Below are 6,882 nucleotides of genomic sequence, written 5' to 3' on the forward strand. Positions count from 1 at the left end.
TTAAATTTTATTTAGTCAATTTAGAACATTATTCCTTGGTTACAAGAATCATATTCTTTCCCTCCCTCCCCCCACCCCTTCCTGTAGCCGACTCTCAATTCCACTGGGTTTTAAATGAGTCCTTGATCAGAACCTATTTCCATGTTGTGGATGTTTGCACTAGGATGAACATTTAGAGTCTACATCCCCAATCATATCCCCCTCAACCTATGTAATCAAGATGTTTTTCTTCGGTGTTTCTGCTCCCACAGTTTTTCTTCTGGATGTGGATAGAGTTCTTTCTCATAGAACCCTCCGAGTTGTTCAGGATCACTGCATTGCCACTAATGGAGAAATCCATTATATTCAAGTGTACCACAGTGTGTTGGTCTCTGTCAGATACTGTTGTTTTTCTTCTTTCCTTTTCTTAATTATATTGACCAGTACTTTGCCTATTTTATTTGTTTTTTCAAAGTACCAGCTTTTAGTCTTATTTATTAAATCAATAGTTCTTTGACTTTTAATTTTATTAATTTCTCCTTTGATTTTTAGGATCTCTTATTTAGTTTTCATCTGACGATTTTTAATTTCTTCACTATCTAGTTTCTTAATATGCATGCTCAATTCATTGACTTTTGCCCTCTCTAATTTGTTAATATTATTGTTAATAGTAATAATATTGTTAATTCAAGGATATAAATTTTGCCCTGAGTACTGCCTTGGCTGCATCCCATAGATTTTGAAAGTTGTCTCATCATTGTCATTTTCTTCAATGAAATTATTAATTGTTTCTATGATTTGTTCTTTAACTATCCAATTTTGGAAAATCATATTGTTTAATTTCCAATTAATTTTTTATGTGCCCTTACTAATTATTATTTTCATTGCATTTTGATCTGAGAAGGTTGCATTCATTATTTCTGCTCTTTTGCACTTGTTTGCAATGTTTTTATGCCCTAGTACATGGTCAATCTTTGTGAATGTACCATGTGCTGCTGAAAAGAAGGTGTATTTCTTTTTGTCCCTATTTATTTTTCTCCATATATCTACGAAATCTAATTTTTCTAAGATTTAATTCACTTCTCTTATCTCTTTCTTATTTATTTATTTATTTATTTATTTTTTAAACCCTTACCTTCTGTCTTGGAGTCAATACTGTGTATTGGCTCCAAGGCAGAAGAGTGGTAAGGGCTAGGCAATGGGGGTCAAGTGACTTGCCCAGGGTCACACAGCTGGGAAATGGCTGAGGCCAGATTTTAATCTAGGACCTCCCGTCTCTAGGCCTGGCTCTCAATCCACTGAGCAACCCAGCTGCCCCCTCTTATTTATTTTTTGGTTTTATTTATCTAGTTCTGATAGAGGAAGGTTCATGTCACCCATTAGTATGGTTTTTCTATCTATTTCATTCTTAAACTCCCTTAGTTTTTCCTTTAGAAATTTGGATGCTATGCCATTTGGTGCATACATGTTGAATACTGATATTTCCTCATTGCCTATACTGCCTTTTATCAGACTGTAATTACCTTTTTTATCTCTTTTGACTAGATCTATTTTTACTTTGGCTTTGTCAGATGTCATGATTGCAACTCCTGCCTTCTTTTTCTCAATTGATTCCCAGTAGATTTGGCTCTATCCTTTTACTTTTACCCTATGTGTGTCTATCTTCCTCCTGTGTGTTTCTTTTTTTTCCTTTTTTTAAAAACCCTGTGTATTTAAATTTAAATTTAAACCCTGTGTTTTTAAATACTATATATTGGCTCCAAGGCAGAAGAATGGTAAGGGCTAGGCAATGGGGGTTAAGTGACTTGCCCAGGGTCACACAGCTGGGAAGTGCCTGAGGCCAGATTTGAACCTAGGACCTCCTGTCTCTAGGCCTGACTCTCAATTCACTGAGCTACTCAGCTGTCCCCTCCCACCCCCACTCATGTATGTTTCTTCTAGACAGTATATAATAGGGTTTTGGTTTTTAATCCACTCTGCTATTCGCTTGCATTTTATGGGTGAGTTCATTCCATTCACATGCAGAGTTATGATTACCAGAAGTGTATTTCCAAGTATTTTGATTTCCACTCCTAGTCATGCCCTTTCTTCTTTCACTATTTCCTTCTACACAACTGTTTTGTTTTTAATTGGTCCCCCTAATTCCCACCCTTATTTTGCTTCCCTTTCTTCCCCTCCTTCTTATTCCCCTCCTAGTTTCTTTAAAGTCTTTTAAAACTACCCCCCACATTCTCCCTCCCTTATATTGTTTCCCTCCCAACCAATTATTTTGTTCCCTTCTACTTCCCTATACAGCACAAATCAATTCTCTGCCCCAATATATTTGATTGTTCTTTCCTCTTTGAGTCAATTTCAATGCATGTAAGAATAGAGTATTTCTTATCTCCAACCTCTTTACCCTTCAAGGATATTGATGTTCTCTCCCACTCCCACCATATGCTTCTTTGTGACATAAATTTATCCCATTTTGTTTCTTTTCCCATTTCTCTTGGTATTAACCTCTTTTTTAAAACTCTAGTTGTATATGTGTACATACATATATATTTATGAATACATATATCTACATGCATATTTATGTCTTGGCATTTCATCCTATATAGTTCGTCACTGTTCCCTATAAGTATAATTCTTCTAGCTACCTAGGTGATAATAACAATTGTTAAGTGTTACCAATATCCTCTTTCTTATAGGGATACATATCATTTTAAGTTATTGGGTCCCTAAAAAAAGTTTTTTGTTTGTTTTTGTTTTTTCCCCTCTTTCTTAATTACCTTTTGATGATTCTCTTGAGTTCTGTGTTTGGGCATCAAATTTTCTGTTCAGGTCTGGTCTTTTCTTTACTAATGCTTGGAATTCTTCTATTTTATTAAATGACCATACTTTCCCCTCTAAGAATATAGTCAGTTTTGCTGAGTAGTTGATTCTTGGTTGAAAATCTAGTTCCTTTGCTTTCTAGAATATTGTATTCCATTCCTTTTATTCAGTCAGTGTAGAAGCAGCCAGATCCTGTGTTATCGTCATTGTGGTTCCATGGTATCTGAATGACTTCTTCTTAGCAGATTGTAATATTTTTTCCTTAGTCTGGTAGTTCTTGAATTTGGCCATAACATTCCTGGGTATGTCAGTTGGGTATTTAGTACAGGAGGCAATCTGTGGATTTTTTTCAATCTCCACTTTTCCCTCTTATTCTAGAATGTTGGGACAGTTTTCTTGTATAATTTCCAGTAGGATGATGTCCAGACTTTTTCCTTTGTCATGGTCTTCTGGTAGACCAAATAATTCTTAAGTTGTCTCTCCTGGACTGATTTTCTAAAATTTTCTAAATCTTCTGTTTTATGAATGCGGTGTTTCCTATTTTCTTCTATTTTTTTCATTCTTTTGATTTTGTTTTATAGTTTCCTGTATTCTGGGTTTTAAAGTCTGAATTTCATCCCTGGCTTTTTGGTCATCCTTCTCCTTCTGGTCTGATTTTCTTTGGAGGTCATCTTTCATCTTCTTTGCCTCATCTTTCATTTTCTTTGCCTCATCTTTCATCTCCTTTGCCTCATTTCAAAGCTGATTAATTTTGGCTTTCAAGACTTTATTTTCTTGTTTTAGTTCAGGTGCCTCTGTTTCTAGATAACTTATTTTGTTTTTAAGTTCTTTTCCTGGTTGTATTCCTCTGTTAATTATGTTTTAAATTGTATTTTTAGTTCTTCCAAAGCCTGTGTCCAATTTGCTGGAGTTTCTGTGTTTTTGCTTGGTGTTCCTTCATCCTCTTCTGTTACATTTGCTCTTTGTTAATTGCTGGATAGAAGCTGTCAATTGTAATTTCTTTTTTCTTTTTCTGTTTTTTACTCATATTTCCCTCTTCTTTCCCCCTTGTAGTTGTCTGTAGTCTTGCTCCTCTCATTATGTGCTGGATCTGGATCTTGACTCCTTGATCAGGCTATCAGACCTTCCCATGCTGACAGCAGAAGCTGAAAAGGATCTGGGCATCCCTCTCTGTTGTCAAAGTTGTTGCCTGTAGTTTATTGCAGTGTTTGCCTTTGAGGCTTAGTTAGCAAGGCTTTCGGTCTGTGTGGGAGGGTGTTAGAGCTTCCCTGCCTTCTGAGAGCTTCTTATCTGCCCTATTGATGAGATTGAACTCCAGCAGAGGAGTTGATCTGCAAAGCTGGATGTGCCCTGAGGCCAAAACCTACAAAGGGGGTGGGGTGGGGCAAGATGGAGCATCTAGGTTGCAACTGGGCTGCCTGCTCTGATCCTCTCCTCCAGCTGCTTCTATGCCGCCTATGTTCTAAGCCATGAGCCTGGCACAGCTTTGTCAGCAAAGTAGTCCCTCCAAACTAGTGCCCTTGCCCACCCAGAAATTCCAGCCACCACTGAATGCTCAGCACTGTAGGTGGGGAAGAGGTCCTGGGACCTGCCTTTTTCCTTCCCCTTAAGTGCACATGTTCTAGAATCTAGGCTTTTGGGGGGTATACCTTTTTCATTGGGTCCTGGAAGTGGGTTCCCTAGCTCTGTCTTGTTAGATTTGGTTTTCAGTCCCCTCAAAGCATTGCGTTTTTGACTGGTGAGGAAGGGTTTTTGGAGGTCTGGGCTATTCCTGTCTCTAAGCTACCATCTTGACTCCATTTTTTTTTGTTGTTGTTTAAAGTTCTATCCTTTTAAGTTTTTTTTTTTTTACATAAATAGAATATGAGTGCTGAAAGAGGAAGAAAAAATATTTTTTGGTAAAGAAGAACATTTAAATTTGGTGCTAAATCTTTAAGATTCACCTGCTATCATAATTGAAGATTTTGATTATTGAATGTAGTTGGTTTAATAAAGTACTTTGGTTTAATAAAAATTGCTAAAATGCTTGTGTGAAGAAACACAGCTTTCAGATAAGATTGGTGTGGCTTAAGACAGAAATTAACTGTGGGTTACTTAGAAATACTTAAATCACCCAGTGGGTGGTATAAAATGAAGCCTAGCATAAATATGAAGCTTGATGGCTTAAAAAGGCAGAGTAGAAACTTCTTTTTATTAAGAACTGGAAACATATGAGAATGAAATATGATACAATGATACAAAATGAGATTTTTGACTATGCTCTTGATTTTAGAGTTAAAGGAAATTATGGTCACTGAACTCATTTACATATGATTACCTACAATTTATGAAGTAAAGTTAGAAAATAAGAAATCATAACTATTTGGAGACTCATGTATAATTTTAAATGATTATCAATTTTGTAGGTTAAATATAGCAAGTGTTGCCTTTTTAGTGAAAGGTGAGTCACTAAGAGCTAGAATGTTTTTATTTAAACCACTGAATGACATAAGAGGCAGAGACTGAAGTTGGTGTGAAGAAATTGAAGAATTTTACAGAAAAAAGAAATATCTGAGAGCTAAAATCAGCTTGTTGGATATTTTTTAAGAGACCAGAAACAAGCACAATCATTTGAGAATACTTTAGACTCCTTGTTCCTGACTGGCTAAATAAAGACAGAAATTTCAGACTTTATCTTCAGTACCACTTAAAGGATAAGATGTAATAATTAAAATAGTGGAAGATCTTAAATTGTAGTAGATAAAAGAGTGGTTATTAAAAAATGTGACTGCAGAAGTTATGGTTTCAAGACAGTGCCTTGTTTTAAATCAAATATAAGGTGGTCGCCAGGGAAATATTCCCAATTATGAAATATACCCAAGTCAACTGGGTTTTATAGAAAATTTAATTCATACAAATGAGGAATTAAAAAAAGTGAGAGAGAATAAGAAAGGAATAAGTATGAAGGGCCTTAAGCCAACATGGCCTAGACCTGAGTCTTAAGAGAGAGATCAGTCAGTCCTTAATCACTCACCACAAGATCTGTCCAAGCAAGAATATAGGCACCAGTTCAGCCAGCCATCCTTCTCCAGAGAGAGATTCCTCTGACTGTCACCAGCTCAATCCTGAATCTGAATCTCCATATCTTGAGGTCCCTTTCAGAGCTCCTTTTAAAGGGAAATTTCTCCTATCTCACCTCCCCTAAATTCTTACATCTACCAATCAACGTAGACGTTTTTCAAAGAACAGACCATTCTTAATTCACACCTAAGAAGTCTAAACTTTTGAGTAATTCATACCTGAGTAAGTTCTCACCTCTTTGCCTTTTGCAAGTTCACATGTTGCCTGACCTTTATAGGTACTTAGCACCCTTTTGTATTAATTCTAAAAATAGGCACAGCTTAAGAACTTTTTGCCTTATTATAAGTATGGGTTTAAGTACTTTTCATTGTTCAGCAAAGAGTTTACAACTTTATCTTCCCCTAAAGTATGCTTAAGTAGGGGTGTAGTAGAGGTCTTCACATTCCTATCTAAGTTCCTTCATTGTTTTAAGTGGGGAATAGTCTTAACCAAACCTTATGAAGTAGGGTCTGGGAATTTTTAAGGTTTACAATCCAACCTTATGAAGTAGGGTCTGAGAATTTTTAAGGTTCACAAAGGGGAGGTAAAACCTGTTAGTCTTCATTGACCTTCTCTGTTTTAAGAGAGAAAAGCATAAATGGTAAAAAAAGACAAATTTTATACCTACTTAACTGAAGCTGAAGTTTAGTTAGACAATGCACAACTCTTCTATCTAAGAAGGACTGGTGGGCTAGGTTGCCTTGTTCAATCAACTTGAACTACTTGCTCTATGTTATATTCTTTTTGGACAATGTATTCTTGTAAATGAATAAATGGCTGGCCTGATATGTATAATACAAAGATAGTCAGCCTGATAAACTTTACAGTTCTCAGACTTAATGGTCCTGCCATCCACATAAAGAGAAAACACTCTCTAAATACCATTCTTTGAGTGATTTTAAGTTGAAAAAGTTTGTAAATGCTAGGTCAGTTGAATTTTAGAAGGGAAGAGGAATTGTCTAGAAGGAAAATGTTGAGTAACAGCACAAA

This window comes from Monodelphis domestica, chromosome 2, assembly GCF_027887165.1.
Source record: "Monodelphis domestica isolate mMonDom1 chromosome 2, mMonDom1.pri, whole genome shotgun sequence".
Classification (NCBI taxonomy): domain Eukaryota; kingdom Metazoa; phylum Chordata; class Mammalia; order Didelphimorphia; family Didelphidae; genus Monodelphis; species Monodelphis domestica.